The sequence below is a fragment of the Corvus hawaiiensis genome, chromosome 11, assembly GCF_020740725.1.
Source record: "Corvus hawaiiensis isolate bCorHaw1 chromosome 11, bCorHaw1.pri.cur, whole genome shotgun sequence".
NCBI classification, from domain to species: Eukaryota; Metazoa; Chordata; class Aves; order Passeriformes; family Corvidae; genus Corvus; species Corvus hawaiiensis.
In genome coordinates, this window is record NC_063223.1 from 18,104,015 (window position 1) to 18,123,309 (window position 19,295).

A 19,295-nucleotide genomic window follows, 5' to 3' on the forward strand; every position below is an offset into this window, starting at 1 on the left:
CCCACAGACTGCAGAGGAGCTAGGGGCAGTTCAGTGGCTCAGTCCTGATGCTGAAAGTCCTCCCATCCATCCTGTGCACCAAACCCTACAGCCCATGTGTTCATTCTGGAGAAGGGTCCAACAACGAAATTTAGTGTGTGGTAACTAATCTGCCTTTGCTGTCCACCTCTAGTTAATTTAGATGAAATTTGCTGTATGTACCTTACCAGGTTTTCCTGGTTTTTCTCTTTAACTTTGTGGTCCTAGGTTTCATTCCCTTGTTTCAGTGTTTTCTGGATTAATTTTATAGCAAAATTAATTGTAACTATGTCAATCCACCCATACGATTATCTGAATCAGGAAGTTTGTTTTTTCTTCAGTTTTTTTTGTGCAATAGAGCTGTGATGAAGGAGGAGCAGATAAAGATCCTTGAGGGAGGGATATGCCCAGCTACTGAGGCTGCAAATCCTCAGAAGTTTGTTTCCTTTTTCCAGTTCAAACATGAATTTAGGAGAAGGACACATTGTATATCCCCCACCTCCGCCTGTCCAGAGCCATTTATTTCAAAGCAAGAAGGTTTTTGCTCTGAAGTGGAAGTTTAAAAGGAAATTATCAGGTACTTTCTAAACCAGTTTTGCATCTTTGTTACTGCTTTATCTGGAGTAATTTGAAATGCTGGGGGTGGAATGCCTTTTGATGGAATGCCAGCAGAAAAGTAAAGCCCATCTTTAACCCTTGGGCTCCTCTTGTCATAGCTTTGTACCTTAGGATCATGTTCTGTGGACTGTAAAACTTCCTTGCACTTCCCTGGCAGATGTGAGAGGAATTCAGGATGTGTGTCTTTGCCTGACAGTGGACACAGAGCTCTGAGGGTGTTTTTGCAGGGCCGGGGTGGTGTGAAGGGAGCTGGCAGAGCTGATGGGGTTCAGTGTGTGGGGCTGTGGCCATTCTCTCCCTGCTCTGTCTTTGCTGGTGCTTTGGGCTGTGTTTTCTTTTGGTGGGGGTTGCAGAGGAGCAAGAGGAGAGAGAGCTGCCCTTACTGAGGTGTTTCCAGGCTGAAAATTCAGCACTTATGCATTAGCCAAGTTTCCTGGGATGGGATGCTGGTGCAGGGCTATCCCTATCCACAAAAATGAGAGGCACTGTGAACAACCAGCCTCGTTGAGTCTCTTCCCTCCATGTTCATGCATCAGCCTGGAACATGGCTCAGTGATGCCTTTTTCTAAGCAAGTAGCTCCTGTTCTTTTCTTTCTTTTTTTCCTTTTTTCTTCTTTTGTCTTAGTTAAATGTTTTGACATCAGTGCATGGAAACTACACCATGGGCTAATGCTGCTGCCAAGCAAGAGTTAAAGCATGGCCATTCCCCTTTTCCATTTCCTTACCAACAGCTTCAGACTTCAGCATCTATCAAAATAGATGCTGGAGCCAAAAGCTAACAAAGGTGGAAATGATCTCTGCAGGGCAGGCTGCTGTTTCCTGTGATCTGGTCTTAGGCCAAGCAGATACGGCTCCAGCTGCAGCCCCTGCTTGTGCTGGAGATGCTTGCAAAGAGCTGCCACTGTACCTAAGGCTGGAGCAGCCCAGGGAACTGTCTGTGCAACACAAAAACAAAACAAAGCCAGGAAAGAGCAGATGTCCTACCTAGAAGTGTGGGCTTGGACTGAATATGCGTAAAAGGATGTTATGGTTGGGGGTTGTAAGGGTCACCTGTCCCTTGGGAACCAGCTTTAGCTTACAGAGGAGTATGGTGGGGAGACAAAAGTCTGGAGGAGCAAGAGTTTGGTGGAGCTACATCTGAGTTGCAGAAATGCAGGGAAAGGCGGCTACTTCTGATCCTTGAGGCATATGATGGGGGAATGCTGGCCCCTGGAATCCCATTTAAGGACAGTGGAAGCTACACCAAAAGCGTTGGGAAACAGGCTGTGAATGAAAAGGGTGTGTGATTCCATCGGGCACTTTGAAGCTTGTGAAGGGAGCTTACCTAAGTCAATTAGCAGTACTCATGTGCCCTGGTATGCAGGAACTAGCAGCACTGAGGCTTTTAAAGCCAAATCTGATACAGTTTTGAGCACTCCTGGAAATAGGAAGGTGTGCAGGTCTCCTTTGAAAGTGCTTCATGCTGGAATATTAACCCAGTTTTTACAGAGCTGCCAACACACGTAGCTTCACCAGTAGAGAAGGAGGAGAGGTTATACCAGTTATAAGAATGGTGTACAGACATCCAGCAAATTTTAAATCAGGCTCATCTTGACTTATTTAAAGTTGATTAAGCAAAGGCTGGTGTTGAACCACAGTAAACCTCTCTCAAAGAAAGGAAGCAATACAAATTAATCCAGTAGGCAATTAGCTGGATCTAGAAGACCCAGGTTGAGTCTTTGCCTGTCCAGGTTTCTATTAGGTTTCCTTTTGCATTTCAGACTTTCTCTCTATTATTTCCTCTGCACCTATGAAGTCATTTTAGATACCTGTTCTTTAGTGGTTTGGTTTTTTTCTGTGGACATTTAATGTAAGAATCATTAGCCCCCTACCCACTAAAGCTTGTGCTCAAATCCTTCTCCATGCTCACTCCTCACAGCTCTATACCATGGTGTGCTCTCTGCTCAAGACAGCTTGGGAAGCACTGGAGGTTAGAAATTCAAGCTCTGTACATACAGGTTTTTGCACTGAGAGAAGAGAAGCAGAGTCCAGAGCACCTGAAGGACAGGTATAAGTCACCGGTGTCGTTGCATCTGAGAAGGGTTTGGTATTGACAGAAGTTTACTTATGGCTCTTGCCCTAATGCAGTTAAGATCTCCTTGAGTTTGAAAAGTGCTTTGAGATCTTAGGATGGATTGGTCTTTTTAGAAAGACAAAGCATTACTATATTCACCTTCTTTTTCAAACCTTTTATTATAATTGCTCTCTGCGAGCACCAAATTCACAGAAAAAAAATGTATAAAGCATTAAAAAGTCATTGCTGTCTGTCTCCTTTCCCCCACAGATTGCTGAAGTTTCTCAATTTTGTACTCAGTTTCCATCACTGGGGAGACACATAATCAAGCCAATAGGATCCATAAATATTCTTAATCTCACTTTGCTGGCAATTTTTTCTTGCTTTAACACAAATGGGATCCCAATTCATATGAGGAGCCACACTTCTGCCTGGCTGCCTTGGCAGCAATGCCCCCCCCCCCCCAAATGAGCCACACTTATTTCATGTTTACATGCTCCTTAGACTTTGAAACCCTTCAAGGGCACCCCAAAACACACCCTCAGTTTCTACCAGTTTGCAGGCACTGGAGGAAATACTGGAGGCTGTTCAGAACAACAGCCTCAAGGCAGAGATTCGGGTGTATTGGAGACTCATCTGGCAGCGCCAAAAAATGGAAACACTGTGATTTAGGAGGGTTTCTCAAGCACAGTGGGCGTGGGCTGGTGGGCTGGCAGCGTTGTGACGGCTGAAGCAAGTGGGATCAGCCAGAATTGAGCTGCAGCTCCCGGTTCAGAGCGGGGCTGTTGCCTCACTGCGCTATCCAAAGGTGTGCTCCGTGCGTGGCGGAACATGTCACCCTCATTAAGCTTCCCAACGTCACGCAGATCTGGAGCTGCTGATTTGCTTCTGGGACCACTGCCATGCCTCGGGGTGCCTGACGGGAGGATTATTTTTGTTCTTTGCAGAAGACACAGTTTTCCAAATGGATCATAAAAAGAAAAATGTGCTCGTAGGTGTGGAAAGAGCAAATGCTTTTGCATTTGACTGCACTGTGCTTTTTCTGGTTTCTCTGCTCCTTGGAAGCAAATGGGGGCTGTCACCAGGATTTTAAATTCTGTGTCCTTGTGGACTGGCTCTGTCCACATAACTGCAGTGAGGACTGTGATTTTGAGGGGAAGGCAGTCGAAGCAGTGTATGGTGATCCACAAAACAGAACTTCTTAGACACCCTCTGCTCCCTCAGCCAAGTTTTGCCTTTTACATTTTCCTGGGTCGTTTTGGTTCGGAAGCATTCATGCTCTCACACACTCTAGGGGGTGTCTAGAACTCCATTAGGGCAGCAGCTGCTCCTGATTTGAAGCTCATTTCATCTGTTCTCAGGGAGATGCTGGTGACCCATTCTGCAACATTCTGGGGCAGCCTGATGTGCCATGTCCTGCCCATGGCTCTCCCATTACCTGCTCTTTCTCTGCTCTGTGTTACCAGAGACCCTCCTGGACCCATCCGTGCCTGTCCTGGAGGTTGCCTCTGGTGCATGTTTTTTTTCCACGCCTCTGGCTTTTAGCTTGGGTTTCTCCAGGTCCTTCCCATGAAGTCCTTGGCAGCTCCTTATACACTGATTTTGGAGGATTGTGGCCCTGGTTTTCTGCACTGTAATGTTTGGATCCTTTGGAGATTTGTTTGTTAGTTGCTCCCTATGGCTGGCCTGCTCTCCTATACCAGCACGCTTCTCCTCAGCCACCAAATGTGTTGGTGTGTCATGAAATCCTTCCCCTGACTCATCCTTCTGATCCTTTTAAACTGCCCACTCCAAAAGCACATTGTAGGCTGGGATGAGGAGTTCACCCGGGCATGAACTGTGCTGGTGCCTTTATCCAAGCCTCCCCAAAGCTTCTGGAAAGGAGATAGTGGAGACTGGGACATGAGTTTGTGTCTTGTCTGGATGCTGAATCAAAGAGGCCTTTACCTTCACATGCTGGAAGGCAGGTTTGGCTGCGAGAGTGTCTGGGCAAATGAGTCTGATGGTCAGACACTATTCTCTGCTGCTGGTGTTCTGGATAGGATGATATCTCCTCTTTTGTTCAGTGCTTTCAAAAAGCTCCTTTTTGTGAGGTCAACAAAAACAATTTTACGTGTGCATTTTTAAGACAGTAGAGAAGAAGGAACCGGTGGGGCTGCAAGTGGGGATGTCCCTCCCATCACAAGCTGGGTCCTCACCAGGTACCGTGGAGGCTGAACTTGCACACAGTGAATGGCCAGAAGGAAATCAATGATATCCACAGCCTCTGCCACTGGATATGCAGAGTTATCAAAACTTTCCTGCTGTTAAAACCCCATGGAAATGGAAACAGCAGCTTCAGACAATTTTTTCACTCCATCATTTCATTTACCAACCATCTGAGCCCTGGTTGCAGGGTCTGTCTCTGGAGTAACCTTCCTGGGTGGGTGGATATTGTCTCTTTTCCTTGTAAATTCTTCATGGCACTGTTGATCTCCTGACTTAAATTTTTGGTGCAGTTAAGGAAAGCAGTGTCATCAAACTGTCTGTGCAGGAAAGTGATGATCAGTGACAGCCTGAATGTGTCACATCAGCAACTTCCTACGAGGCACTCGCTACCTCCACAGAAGTTATTTGCAGATAGTTTTAGTTACTCTTTGACTTGCCCGAAGGGGAAAGAGTTGCTCAAAAATTAAAGAGGTCGGTGGGGCCTGCAGAGATTGCCTCTTATTTCTGGATGGTCTTGGGAGGTTGTGTTTTCCCAGCCTGTAAAAAGGAGGATATTCCTACCTGAAGGAAGTGGGAAGTGTGTTGAGATGTGCAGCAGGGGTGTGGCAGAGAGAAAGGTTAACAGGCCTGGTGCTCTGCAGTGAACCCAAACCATATGGGGCAGGGATTGAACAGAGCTGCCACTCCTGGAGAGGGCAGGACACAGCTGAGGTTCTCCTTGCTCCAAAGTGAGGTCAAAGGGGAATTCCAGCAGGCAGCCATCACTGGGAAACAACACAGTGCCTGCAGAGGGGCCTGAGTGCTGCTGCTGTGCACAGAGCATCACTGACACCCTGCAAGTTCAGTTTCCAAAGTGGGCACTGACACTTGTCTCTTCCTCTTGGGGCTGGTCTGGGAGCAGGACTCTCCCAAGCCTGGTGTCAAGAGGGTGGCAGTGGTTGCACATGGGCTTGTGTCAGGTGGGAGACATAAGTGATAAAGGAGCATTGCAGAGAAACGTTATTACTGGTAGCTGTGTTTGTGTGTCTGTTTATTTTATTTAGCCTCCAGACAACGTATGTGACTTCTTTTTTTTTCATTTTAAATACTATTTGAGCCCAGCTTCAAAGTGACCTCCTGAGGTAATAGTTCAGATAATTCCTGGCAGAGAACAACTTTTGAGTAAAAGCTGGAGCCCCATAATGAGGCCGTGAAACACAAAGCCATCACTCCATTTTCCCCAGGTACCTGTGTGCCTGGAATACATCCTCCTTATCCTCCTTTGTTTGAACTCTAGAATGGGCGACAGAGTTATTAATTAAAACTGTGGCATGCACAAGGTTTGGAAAGGGAACAAGAAATGCAAAAGCAGTGATTTCCTCCTCCTCTTCCTCTCCCTCCCCTGCAACTTATTCTATTCTTGGATTTCCATGTGATATCTTGTCCTGCAAATAAAAAACCCCAACCCACCTCCCCCATCCAGACTTATTTTGAGGAGATGCTTGGGAACACCTTTTGCTTTGAACTGAATCCTTGCTTTATTTCCTGGGTATGAAGGCAGCAGCAGGGACCTGCCCACCTGTTCCTTCGATCAGGGCTATTGGCACTTTGCAAACACAAAAAGACATGTAGGCCATAAATCCCTGCTCTGGGGATATGATAAAGTTCACAGAAACACCCTTTTCTTTGGGTTCACAGCCCTTTTTGAGTCAGTGGTGGCCACTTATGTTGCCTCCATCTAGGTCAGGCTCCTGAAGTGGAAAGATGTGAAGCAAATTATCGGCCAAATCAAGGATCCAGTGCTGTCATCTCCTCTAGCCAACAGCTCAGGGCCCATTATCCAGCCTGGCAACCTCCAGTGCTCTGCATCCCACAGAAAACCTTCTTTGTATCATCTCTGTAACCTTCTTGTTGATGCTCCCCATTGCTAAAGAAAACTGCTCTCCTTTACTGGCCTGGGTGCTGCAAGGAAAAGTTCATTGTCTGGGGGGATGTCATTTTAAAAAATTAATGCATTAAAAATGTTTCCTTCCTCTACAATAATGATAATCTTAATTTTTGAGCTTCCTGCAGTGGAACATTTTCTTAATTGAATTCCTAGTACATTGAACATCTCTAAAAAGCATGAATGGCAATTTCATCTTGCTGGCTGCATTCTCCTAAGGGACACTCTTTGGGGACCGTTTATGACACAAAGACCTTTTTTCCCTCTCAGGCCAAGGTTTTAACTGCAGCCTTTGCTCACCAGCCAGCATCAGGCCTTGTTCTCAGTGTGGTGGGTCCTTTGTTGGAGGTGAGCTCCTGTGTCTGTCCCAGGGTACAGGTGCAGCTCTGCAAGAGCTACATCACCACTGGGCTGCCTCCCCAGCAGGTTCAGCAACCTTCTCCTGCTTATACGAGCACAAACCCTGCCAAGGCTTGCTTGCACCAGACAATTTTTGCACCATTCCCTTGCCCCGTGTGTCCTGACGCTGGCAGGACTCCTGATGGGGGGCCCGCTCCACCACGCTCTCCATCCCTAAGTGCCTCCAGAGACATCTCTGGTTCTTTGTAGGTGCTTAGGAGCTTTGCAGGGGTAGTAAAAGTGTCTTTGGTGGTGGTATGGTTGCCTTATCTCATTGGAAACCAAGAGGAATGGGAAGAGAGGGGAAAGCAAAGGGAGGATGGGAATGTGCAGAGCTCCCCAAGAGATCGTGCGCCGTGCTGGGTCATCTCCTATGGCAGAGGTCTTTCCCAGGATTACCTTGTAATTGTACTTTGTGCCTCTCATTTTGTGACTTGCCAGGCAAGACTATGGATGAAGCATTTTCATTTGAAAAGTTATTCCTTAGATCTGGCAAAAAGATGACAAATTTGGGGGGGAGGGAGAACCAGAAAGAGTACTGGGAAATAATCTCTTCACAGGAGGTCTGAATTCCTTCCTCTGCTCTGAAGGTCAGTGTCTATCCCAAGCCCAGCTGCACCACAGCTCCAGCAGAACATCTCTCCTTTGGCATCCAGCTTCATTATGGTTCCTGTTATCTCTTGCCTCCCAGGACAACTGTACTGCCCTGGGCTGCTCACGAGGGAATGGAGCCCCACAAGCAAACCTCTTGAGGCAGGGGAGAGTCCTGGTGAAAAGATGTTAGTGTGCAATGAGAAGATACCTATCTCAAAATCACTCTGCAGTCTTCCCCCGTGATCCATTTTAAGTGTGGCAGCAGGCAGGTCAGTCCTGCTGGTTAACAGAGAACAGTTTTTTACTCCTAAAAAAATGATTGAGTGCAGCTGTTTAGAAAGAAACCACTGATTATCTACATTTCACACCAGCTCTATGAGCCTAAGTGTGTGCAAGGACACCTTGAACTCCCAGGGCTCAATATATCTGCCATTAGAAGAAGTTGTACCAGGGACTGACTTGACCATTTCACTCCTCAGTGGTGATTTTGCAGAAAACGCACTGTACTGAAGATCTTTTCCATTTGGATTAGCACAGGAATGCTCTTCCAAAACACTGAGCACACATGGTATTTTTAACTTAAAATGGCTGCTCAAAATACAAGGAAGAGTGTAGCTAATTAAGCCCCTGATCACTTAAAATTAGAGCATGTGGCTCAGGGAACACAGCCCAAATCAGTGAGAGCACAGCACTCTGCTAAAGGCATCTCTAAAAACAGGTGCTATGGAGTGGAAGAAAGGTCTGGAGACTTTTCAGCTCCCATCTACAGAACAAAACTGTGCCCTTTTGTGGTAATTTTAATATTTTTCTAGTGATTTTGATTTGCTATGGAGAAGAAATAAGAGATAACAAACACCAAATCGTCTACAGCTTCAGTGTTATATTTTCCAGCTGCCCCCCTTTTCTCTGGTCACCTGTATGGAGTGCAAGACACATTCTACTCAGTGCCAGAGCAGACCAAAAGCTCTCAGCATGTTTTATGTATGTTCAGTTAGGAACTTAAATTTAAAAATGTACAGAGAGGTGGTGACTGCAGCTCTGCCATGTCCTTCTGACAGTGGCCTGTAAGAAAAGCTAAGTAACCTGTTATGGGTGTCAGAGGAATAAATCTCTTATCTCAAAGAGATAAGAGATCCCTAAAGGATTGATGATTCAAGCCCTGCTCTCAGACAGGTTATTTTTTCTACAAAATGTAAATGTTTTATCAGCATCAGAATATCCCATGGACTTACTGAGCCTATAAGAAGCCCCAGGTTATCAGCCACAGCTTCTCACATTAAAGGGAAAGCCAAAAAAGAGTCTTCTCAGTGTCACAGGCTGGGGTCCTACAATTAAAAGAAGGGAAAAAAAAAGAAAGGAAAACACATTTAAAAAAACGTCTACAGCTGAGAATTTTCAGAGGGTGACCAAACCCCTTGCAACCAGAGAAAGAGACTGACATGACTCTTAACTCCAGTTCTCTGGCTCAGACCCTAAACAGTTGAGGTCAAATTATTAATAGAGAAGGTGAGTGACAGATTCCAGATTCTCAAGTCAGGCTGCCTCCTGACATTTTCTGTCTGCAAAAATAAGTAGCCTTTCTCTACCTCTAACAAAAATCTCTTCCCTGGCTCTCCTTGACAGTTTCCTCTCCTGTCTCCACCTCCAGAGATGTCTGAACAGTATAATTTCCTTTTATTTTTAGCCATCTTTCATAATTGAAAGTATCTCTGTGTCAAATAGAAAACATTCCCATGAATTCCTCAGAAGGCACTTAGAGCAAGCAATTGATGAGAATGAAATATTTAATGGGGCTTTATACCCGTGAATTTGGTGACACCAGTGTATCTCAGCAGCAAAATTTTCATGATATCAGGATGGATGGGCACAAGGCTTTCATCTCCTCGGCTTCAATGGTGCTTCTCTTTTGGGGTCAGCCCTGGATCCGGCCTGAGGGGTGTGTGAGCCAGTGGCGGGCAAGCTTTGGGGAGCAGTGGCTGCTCCTGACCCCAGAGCTTCCAGTTCCTCCTACTGAGGACCCAAAACTGCTGCCTGGGGCAAAGCTGATGTTTCTTACTTGTCAGAGCACACAGGGTGACTGCAACACTCTCCAGAGATCCAGCCACATCCACAGGCAGTTATTCATCTCATCTCAGAACCATTTGGAATCAGATCCAGAGCCCAACCAGCCCCCTTTCTTCTCTTGCAAAGTAGCCAGAGCAGATGCCTCTGGAAAAAGATGACACAGGAGCTCCTTCAGGTCTCCTGCATACATGCTGCCCACACAAGTTTGCACCCAGGACCTTTCTGAGGCATCATTTTTGCCTTTGTATTTAATAGTCTTTGAAGGAATTTCATCCCTGGATTAGCTCACCTCTTCTCAGGCCTGTTCTGTGCTGCCATTTTGATGCTCAGGGACACAGACACTGCTCCTGCTCATCCTTAGCAGCTCAGCTGGATTTTGCCTTGACCTGAAGAGATGCAGCAAGAGCAATTCAAAGAAAGTGGAAGAGCAGAAACAGCCCCTCCACGGCCCACAGTGAGGCAGGAGTTGATTCAGTTTAATGTAGCTACTAAAACTGACCCTGAGGATCCAAGGTTTTAATTGCACCCACTCCACGAATCAAGCTCTCTCTAATCAAACTCTCTTGTTGTGACTCACCCCTAGCCCAAAGCCAACTGCTGTGGAAATAGAGAGACAAATCTCAGTTCTTTCTGCCCTTTCTCCCTCCCTAACCAGCCAATAACATCTCCTTCCTATGTGCCCCTTTCTAGGCTGCCTCCCCTCACCCCCCCTGTGTCACCGCTCTGTCCCCTGCCACCTCCCAGGTGGCTCATGCATTTCCCAGCATCCTGGGGGGAAAGGGTGCAAAGAACCCTGTTTTGTCCTTAAAATTAAGGAGGTCCCTACGTGGGTATCAGCCTTGGTGGGGGGTGTCTCCTGTGCTGCTTGTGTCAGCCCCTCGTGGTTTTCGGCTGCTAAAGCTGTCAAGGAGCGTTTTCAGCACACTGCATCCGTTTGGGAACCATAACACCACTGGAATTTATGAATCATAATGAATCACGTTGCCAGGGACAGGGAGGATTATCCGTGTGCGATCTAATAACTCCCTGGCGTTTAATCACCTGTGGTAGGTTCTGAGCATGTTGCATGACAAGTAACAGAACTGACCTTTTAAGGTGAAACCACAAGAAGGTGTTTCTCTCACAGGTCTTTCCTCACCTGGCTTGTTTAGAGCATCCCTGTGAGCAGCAGGATGTCCTGGCCCAGCGGGAGCAGGAGGGATTGTTTTCCCTTAAGTGTTGTCACACCTCAGAGGAATTTCCCACTGGGATTTCTACAGAGGTTTCAACATCAAGGGAAGGAACTGAGTCTGAATTTTGCATGAGGCTGTTTTTGCAAGGTGTCCATAGACACCCAGAAGCCAACGTGGTCTCCCAAGAATCCTGGAAAGGTTCTGCCATCTCAGAGGAGACATCACTGGGCCTGACCCGTGACTGTACCTACAGTGTGTGTGCAGGTGAGTTGTGTGGGGTCAGAGCTGCCAAACTCCTGCCATTTGTGCATCCTTCATTCACTCCTACCCCCAAGCCAAGGGAAACACTTTTCTACTCTGAAGAGCTGCCTCTGCCAAGAAAATATGAATACTGAAGATAACGAAGATGCCCCTTGCCTGGCCATGGCAGTCCCTTCCTGATGCCCCCCCAGCAGCACAGCAGCTGAGGTGGGTGCCACCAGCACAACATTCTCAACAGCCTCTTGTGCTAAGCTTAGCTTACCCAACACAGATACATCTGCTGTGTGAGCACAATTGCATTTAATCGCTGAGATAAATTTTAAAGTAATGCCTGGGTAACATTCACCCTTCCAGGGCTGTTTGTGGATCAGCAGGGCTTTTCTGGGTAACCCCACGCTCTGCCCAGGCACTGGCAGCAACTTTCCTAGACAGCCAAAGCACAGCTCCTGCTCTCGAACGCTTTCCCCACGGCCCTTGGAGTGGTTTCAAGTGAAGAGCAAAACGGCGACATTTTAAACGTTGCCTCCCACACAGTGTCTCTCTTCAGCCTCCGTCGCCACTTGCTGTGGGTTCAGAAGTCTCTGGTGGATCAGTCCACCCCCGGAAAACTGTGGGTTTGCCAAAATAGAAGCATTTTTGCAGAAGGCAGTCATTTGGATGAATGCTTTGCCAGCACACATCTCAGGGACTTGCAATTTGTTTCGGCATTTTGTGTTTTCATTTTATTTTGGATTTAGTTGTCTTGTAGGCAATACTACCAAAACAAAATATTTTAATGTTTGTAAATAATTTTGGTGGGAAGGGTGGGGGGAAAACCGTGATTTTCAAATACATTTTGAAATGCCAAGATTCCCTACCCAGCAGTAGTCTCATTTTGCTCTCAGCTCGTGGTATCAGCTCTGGTTACATAGAAGTTAATGCCACTGGGAAAGGACCTTAATGTCTTTCCCACTAATATGCTTTACTTTCAGGATGGTGAATTATTTAAAATGCTTTCTATGGCTTTAGTCTGCCCCAAGTCACAATCTCATATTTCGTTAATGTCAGTCTCATAATCGATTATTCCTTTTCTGGTAGCAGATGGCATCTCCTGTCAAGGACCAAGGTGCAGTTGATACCTTCCTGGGTGGTGATGGAGAACAGGGCAGATGGAGTCTGCTGTGATGCACCAGCTCAGCCAAAGCTGGGGATGTCCATGACCTTCACGGCCCAGGGCGAGTAGGAGGAGAGCAAAGCCAACAGCTGAGCAGAGAATTACAGCGGCCAAGTGAAGCCGACACTGGGGTCGGTGGACCCTAGAGAGAAAGCATGGGACAAAACAGGAAAATCCCTTTCAAGACAATGGGAGGCATTTGAATTTGAAATGCCTTGGTAAATGCTGCTTTCTGGCACCTGGGAAAACTGCTCAGTAGTCATAGCAGGAAAAAAGAGTGAGGAATAATGTGTCCAGTGGAAATTCCTGCAGATCTTGGCTCAGCAGAGCATAATTGGAGACTGGAGCCTGCTTGGGACACTGGAGCTGCCACCTCCACCCTTGCAAGAAGTGGGATCTTGGATGACCACGAGTGGTGAGCTTGGGTGTCATTAAAATGCAACTCCTGCAGCAGCTCAGAGCCCGGAGCTCCCTGCTGAGCAGTTTCATCACGCTGCTAACTTAGAGGGAAGGTGCCACCTACTAAGTCACCCAAGCCACTTCCTGCAGCACCTGTTTTTAGCTCACATCTCCTATCCCAATAGTGGCCAGACCCACGTGGAAAGTGCTGGATCTGCAGCACCTGTTGCCGTTGGGCTGGATTCAGGAGGAGTAACACACAGAGGGAGTAATGCCTGTGCCCTGGCCATGGGCAGAACCAGAGCATGGCCCTGTTCCACAGTGGAATGCACTTCTCCAGCACTTGGCCAAGCCTAATGGATGACCACTGCTCCTGGATATGGACTGGAAGACAGGCAGAGACATCTCATGGGCTGGCTGGAGCCTTCAGCGGGGAGGAGGACTATGACCCTCCCAGCTGCCTGCTCGCTCCTCAGCTTTCTCTTTCTCAAGGGCTTCAGGAAGCTGCAGAGATTCTGAGATTTTTCTTTTCCCCTTTCTTGAAAGTGTGGCTAAAAATAAAGGGAGTGTTGAAACCAAGCCCAGCCCAGAAAGCAGAGTGTGTAGGTGTGATGCAAACCAACACCTGGGGCTGTGAAGCATCCTGGGGGAGCTGGCACCCATCTGGCAGAAATGTTCTCTCTTTCTACTCACTCCTTCTTTGGCACCTTGTCAAAGAGCACACGAGATGCTGAACCTTAAGTAATCTTGTTTGAAAATGACCTAAGCATGTTGTTGTGGTTATGAGGAGAAGAGAACAACGAGAGGACAACAGTTTTCATTTGCAAAACTATCTGGGACCCCTGAGATACTGCTGTTCTCTCTGGTTTTATTTCCTGGCTGAAGGTTTCTAGAGGTGGATGGTAGAAAACGGTGATGGCAGATACTACTTTGAGGTGGTGGACCAGGATCCTTCTGAGGTTTGGCCCCTGGCAGGTACAAATAGAGCAGCAGACAACATGCAGTGCATGGCAGTGAGTTCTTGGACAGAGTCCAATAGAAAGGAGCTCCTTCAAGTGTCATAAAACCATGGAGCTTCAGCTTAGAACCTGTAAGGAAGGCTGCTGTGTCTCCTTAATTACAGGTTTTCCATGGCTGCACAAGGTGGACATGCCAGCCCCACCAGTGCCCCCTCACTCACACCCTCCCAGCAAGCATGTGGTCAGGTCTTGGGGGTGTGATGGGGAGAGGTCTCCCCTGAAAATGGGGCATTTGTAGGGCCTTTGTACAGCGAATCAAGTAATGAAACAGTGTGTGATGCTACCATAGACCCCCAGAAGAGCCATGTCTGCACCCTGCCAGAGCGGAGGGGATTGGGGCAGGGCGGGCATTAATGTGTTAATCCTTACACAGCCTAAGGACTACAGCTACCATGGATGAAGGGCTGTGGTGGACAAACACAGACTTGGTATCATCTTTAATGGAGTGGAGATTGGCATTTGGTACAAGGAGAATTTGCCCCTCTTGTGTTCAGTAAATTGCTTGGCTCTACCGTGATCTTGGAGCAGCTCTGATCCTCTCTTTGAATGGCTGGGAGAGGCTGTGTGCAGCCACAGGGATGGGAGAGTTACCCCGGGACACAAAAAGGCCCGGGCTTTGGTGGGTAAAGGTAGCACAGGTGGGACAGTGCACGTACAAGTGAGCATTATGAGCTGCACTGGTCTGCAACAGCCCACACAGGGGAACCTCTCAGGTACAGCATCCCAGCTACTGCAGCAACCTGAGAGGCAGGAATTCCCCTCTCCTCCCTGCCTTCTCCATCTCCAATGCTGTTGGCAGGACTGAAAGGTGGCAGGAAAGTACCCTCCAAGCAAGCCGAGCCAGAGAGCCGTGAAGGAGGGCTGTGAAATCCAGGTGGGACCCAAACGGGCTGGGCTTCCAGGGACAGTCCAGCTGGTGATGTCTGTGGACACCAGCCAAAGAAAAAGCCCTGAGTGCTGCCAAGACCCCACATTGACCTGCCCTCCCCTCATCCAGTGCCCTGGCTGATGGAAGTGTAGGGCTGGAAGCGGTTTATTCCCCAGCAGCCCTTTCCTGCTTATCGGGAGCCAGTGGTGGGAGCAGGAGCTGCTCTCAGAGAGAGACCCAGCAAATCCTCGGATGAACGCCCGGACCGAGAGCAGTTTCCCAGGGGGATCGGGGTGGATTGGATAATTAATCACAGCTTGTCTGGGGGAGGATGAGGAAGTCTGAATAAAGGTGTTAACAGCTCTTAAAGGCTTTCCTGGTTTGCAGAGGGTGCTGCCTCAAACAGATTATCTGGAAATATTATTAGCTGGAGTGGGAAAGGGTTTTTTCCTCCTCTAGGCTCTTTGCAGCAACGCTAAATCTGCTTGAGCTGTGGAGACAGGTTTTATTGTGCAGGGGGAGGTGGGGGAGAGGTGTTGGCTGTCAGTGGGTCAGCAATTAATTGGTTTATTCCTTTCTCACGGTCATTTTCTAACCAACATCGGCTAAAGCCCCAGTGCCCACTTTGTCCCAGCTCAGCAAACAAGAACCACAGGGATTTGCACTGGGGGGACCCCAGGCCACGAGATTGGCTTTGCAGGGGCTGCTGGGAGGTCCCTTGTCCTGCCAAGCCTCTTTACCTGTTATCTCATCTTAGGAGGAGGATGTGATTAGTGTTTGCTGCCATGGGGTGTCAGCTGAGCGATGAGAACCGTGTGCCAAGAGGAGGAAAGAGCTGCCACGGGTGGATGGTGAGTGAAAGCTGAGGCCTGCCCGTTTTTGCTCCAAAGGAAACTTCCCTTCAAATGTCTCTGTGGCCCATTAGTTCAGACAAATGCTCTTGTTCAGCCCTGTGCTACCTTCTCTCCTGGCAGAAGTGACCCTTGGTGAGAGTGGGCTCTCTTCAATCTGCTGCTGCCATCTGGGAAATCATTTCTGATTAATCCAGCTTTACTGAAACGACATTCCTGTTTACCTGTGGCTTTGTTACAATTCTAGAGCCTATCCAGGTCAGAAACAGAGGGTGCCATCAAAGCAGAAGCCTCATGCCCTGCCATCTCCAGCTCAGCCCAGTCTCTGCTAGCAGCTCTGCTGTGGTGGGTGGCGGGGCTGTGCAGGCACAGCTGTGCCAGGCAGTGGGGCTTGCTGTGAGCCCAGTAATTGCTCTGATGGAGCACCTCAAGGTGAGAAATCACCTTTCAGGCCAGAGCAGGGATAGAGAAAGAGCACAGTCTGAAGCATTTTGATAGTTATAGCTTGGCATCATTTTGGCTGAGAGAAAAGCATAAATTTTGAGTCCTAGAAAGGTGTTGGAGGGGGGACTGTGAAACTGCTGGTGCAGGGTAGTCCCCTCTCTGAGCCTGCCTGGCCTCCACAAGGCCTGCTGGGCAAGTGGGAGAACCCCTCCATGCATAAATTAATTTGAAATTAGATTGTCCACAAGGATCATTCCTTGTTGCAGTGCTCCTACTTCTCTTCCAGCTCTTCCTATATATTTAATAGGAATTAGGCACTCTGAGCAGAGTCCCGTGGGCTGCTTTCTTCGTGGTTGCACTGATTTCCAACAACTAAGTCAGCCCCAAAGAAAGCCCAATGACAGCAGCGGATTTCCAGATCTCTCTTTTACCTGTACAGGAGACTGTCCCTCTCCCACACGAAGCACAGTGAGCCCAAACCGGATCCCCATCCTCCACTGGGATCAACCTGCAGGGATGATGAGAGAAACAGAGTGAGTGCCCAGCCCTCTCCAGAGCTCAAGTGCAACACCACAGGCTTCACCAAAGGCCTTCAAGCCAGCCCACCTCCCTGCAAATTCTTTGTCCCTTTCTCTTGACTCAGGGCTGGAAATAATGACAGGTACGGAGAATCCATTAAAAAGAACTAAATAACCCTCAGTGCAGCACTGCTGGCTCCATGAGCACTTCTCCAGCTGCTGGGAGACTGCAGCAGCACTCCCTGGAGTGAGCAGACACAGGTGGTGCTGGCATGTGTTTGGAAACAGCCCAACAGTGAGAGGAGGCTGAAATTTCTCTTTGTTTGGGCCCTTCCCCTCTGCCATGGGACGTCTCACCAAGCTCTGTGGTTTCCAGACAGCCCAATGTCTGTTCCCAGATGGGCAGAGGCTCTGGGCTCAGTGATTTGAAGGAAGTGTTGGCAGAGCAGGGAGATAATCTGTTTCCTGAGTTAAAATTGCTATTTCCTTCCAATTGGTCCTTCAGGATTCACAGAGCTGTTAAGAGCAGAGGGGGATCTGGCTGGGCAGCCTGCAAGGCAGTGGTGGGATGGAGGGGAAGGGAGCAGGCACTGCCTGGGTGGGCACTGGAGACCAGCACATTAACCAGGGGAAGGGAATGTTGGCCAAGGGCTCCAGGGAACCCTGAAAGCTGCACGTGTGGTTGCGTAGCTCCCATGGGCTCGTACTGAACCCAAGAGCTGTGTCCACACCCAACAAGGCAAGATTTTTCTCCAAGGACTCCTGGAGAGCACAGAGCAAGCAGGAACCAGGAGAGGGACAGGCTCTTTGATGTTGGACTCGTTACTAGGTTAAGTTAACCCAAAAGCAAAGGGTCAGTGTTTCTGGTCTGCGGTGTAAGCCCTGAACTAAGCCAAGCTCTTGCATGTTCAGGCGTTCCTTTCCTTCTTGTAGGATGTTCCTGGTATCACATTTCTCATGGAAATCAGCCATGGTGAGGAGGGTGGCACACTGAACCTGATAGTGCTTGATAAGGCAGATTGATGCTCCAGGAGGACTAACTGGACAACTGGGTTTGTCACAGGCATCTCCAGCCATATTCCCCCTGTGCTCTTCACTTCCCTTCAGCCCTTACCTCTGCAAAGCAAGGTGGACTGTAGCCACTGGCACTGAATGCATGGAGCTGGTGGTCTTGTGCTGCCCACTGCAGTGATAGATGCACATAATGGACACAATGGAAAAGAGACCAGCCACTTGCTCTTGCCTTGAAAAGCCTCCTGTTGCCAGGGAAGGAGCAAGGCTCACACCCCAGCTTATGTGTCATCAGTAACTTCTGCTGTTAAAATTACGTTGTCTCTCTTAATCATAAAAGGCTTCATTTCCCACACTGGAAAATGAATTCAGCACCGTTGGCAAAGCTGGGGGCTGGGAAGTTTTAATTACTGTTTGTACAGTGCTCTGGGGTGAATGGTGCTGGAGGCCTGGGAAGGGTTATATTATATAGTAGCAGTTACTTATATTTTATTTTATATGTGAGCTCTGAGGTGTTGTCAGCAGCTCCTTCCTCATGGCCCTGCAACAGGGCTTCCTAACACAAGCAGTACAAATCCCCCCGCTCCTGTCACTCCTCCAGTTACTGCTGCTGAGCATCACTGCAGAGTGAAGGGGGGGTCTAAAAGGTCCAGTGCCCACCTACAGCCAAAATAAACTCAGCCAGAGCTTGCCTGTAAATACCCACCTGCTACACAGGAAAGAAGAGCCCTAAAGCTCTCCTCTCACAAGGCCTTTCCCATTAAAACATCTCTTCCTCAGGCAATTCAGCCACATCCTGCATTAACCTTCCTGCCCCCTCCTTGTTCAGAACAACATCTCCTTAATTATAATCCATCAAATCCCTCTCTCCTCTACCTGGAAAGAAATGGGATTTGGGGGCAAGGAACAAATATGAAATCATAAGTCTATTTTCATGGGAAAGGAAATCAATCCAGCACCCTGCTGGGAGCCCTGCTTTGCTTAAACCCTGGCAAAATGCAGTAAGAAGTTAAGGCTCTTAGCAGGCGAGCACTCCAAGAGCTCTATTAAGCACAGCTCAGGTCTTTGTGGGCAAGTGTTCCCTCTGCACCCGGCGCTCCACGTTTGGCACAACGGGGCGATTGTGGCCACTGCGGCATCGCACCCTGCCAGGACACTCTGCTCGGGGGACAGGATGCTCAGCAGCCCCTCACAGGCCAGTGCTTTGGGAAAAGATTTTGCAGAGGGATAGGAGTGTTTTGATATTGGCAAAGTCCTGGGAAAAGGACACATTAGTTATCAATCAGTGTGTGTGCGCACATGTGCTCAGCTGCAGGTGTGTGATGGTGTCTAGGCTTGTGATGCCATCGACATGAAAATCAGTGAGGGAATATGATCACTCTGACCTAACATTCTCTAGGGTTTTTGTCCCCCACACTTGTGTTTTGGTGGCACACTTGGTTTGCTGACAGATACTTCTGAAATATTCCACTGACTACTGCAAAGGACAAAAGTGGAGCTACTTAAAACTTGCCAAAGCTTCCCAAATGTGAAATCCTCTCCAAAAGACATGCCTTCCCTCTCTAGCCATCTGTCACCTGGTGGTTCCTCCTGAGTGGTGGCTTCTGGGATGGTGGGCAGCCCCTTGCTGCCTGTGCCAGGCACAGTGGGCAGGGCACATAGCCCAGGTGAGGCCCCCAGGATGAGGGCAAAGCCCAAGAGTGACGGCACTGCAGTCACCA

The 19,295-nt window shown here is 48.3% G+C and overlaps 1 long non-coding RNA gene across 1 annotated transcript in view; it reads left to right on the forward strand.

Moving 5' to 3' along the window:
* Nucleotides 1-501: 501 nt before the first annotated feature.
* The window catches only part of LOC125331476, a 38,169-nt gene continuing 19,375 nt past the window's right edge, over nucleotides 502-19,295 (forward strand). Inside the window, exons 1-3 of the long non-coding RNA XR_007206066.1 lie at nucleotides 502-595; nucleotides 11,005-11,314; nucleotides 12,392-15,601. This is a non-coding gene — a long non-coding RNA (uncharacterized LOC125331476). The remainder of the gene's footprint in view (nucleotides 596-11,004; nucleotides 11,315-12,391; nucleotides 15,602-19,295) is intronic.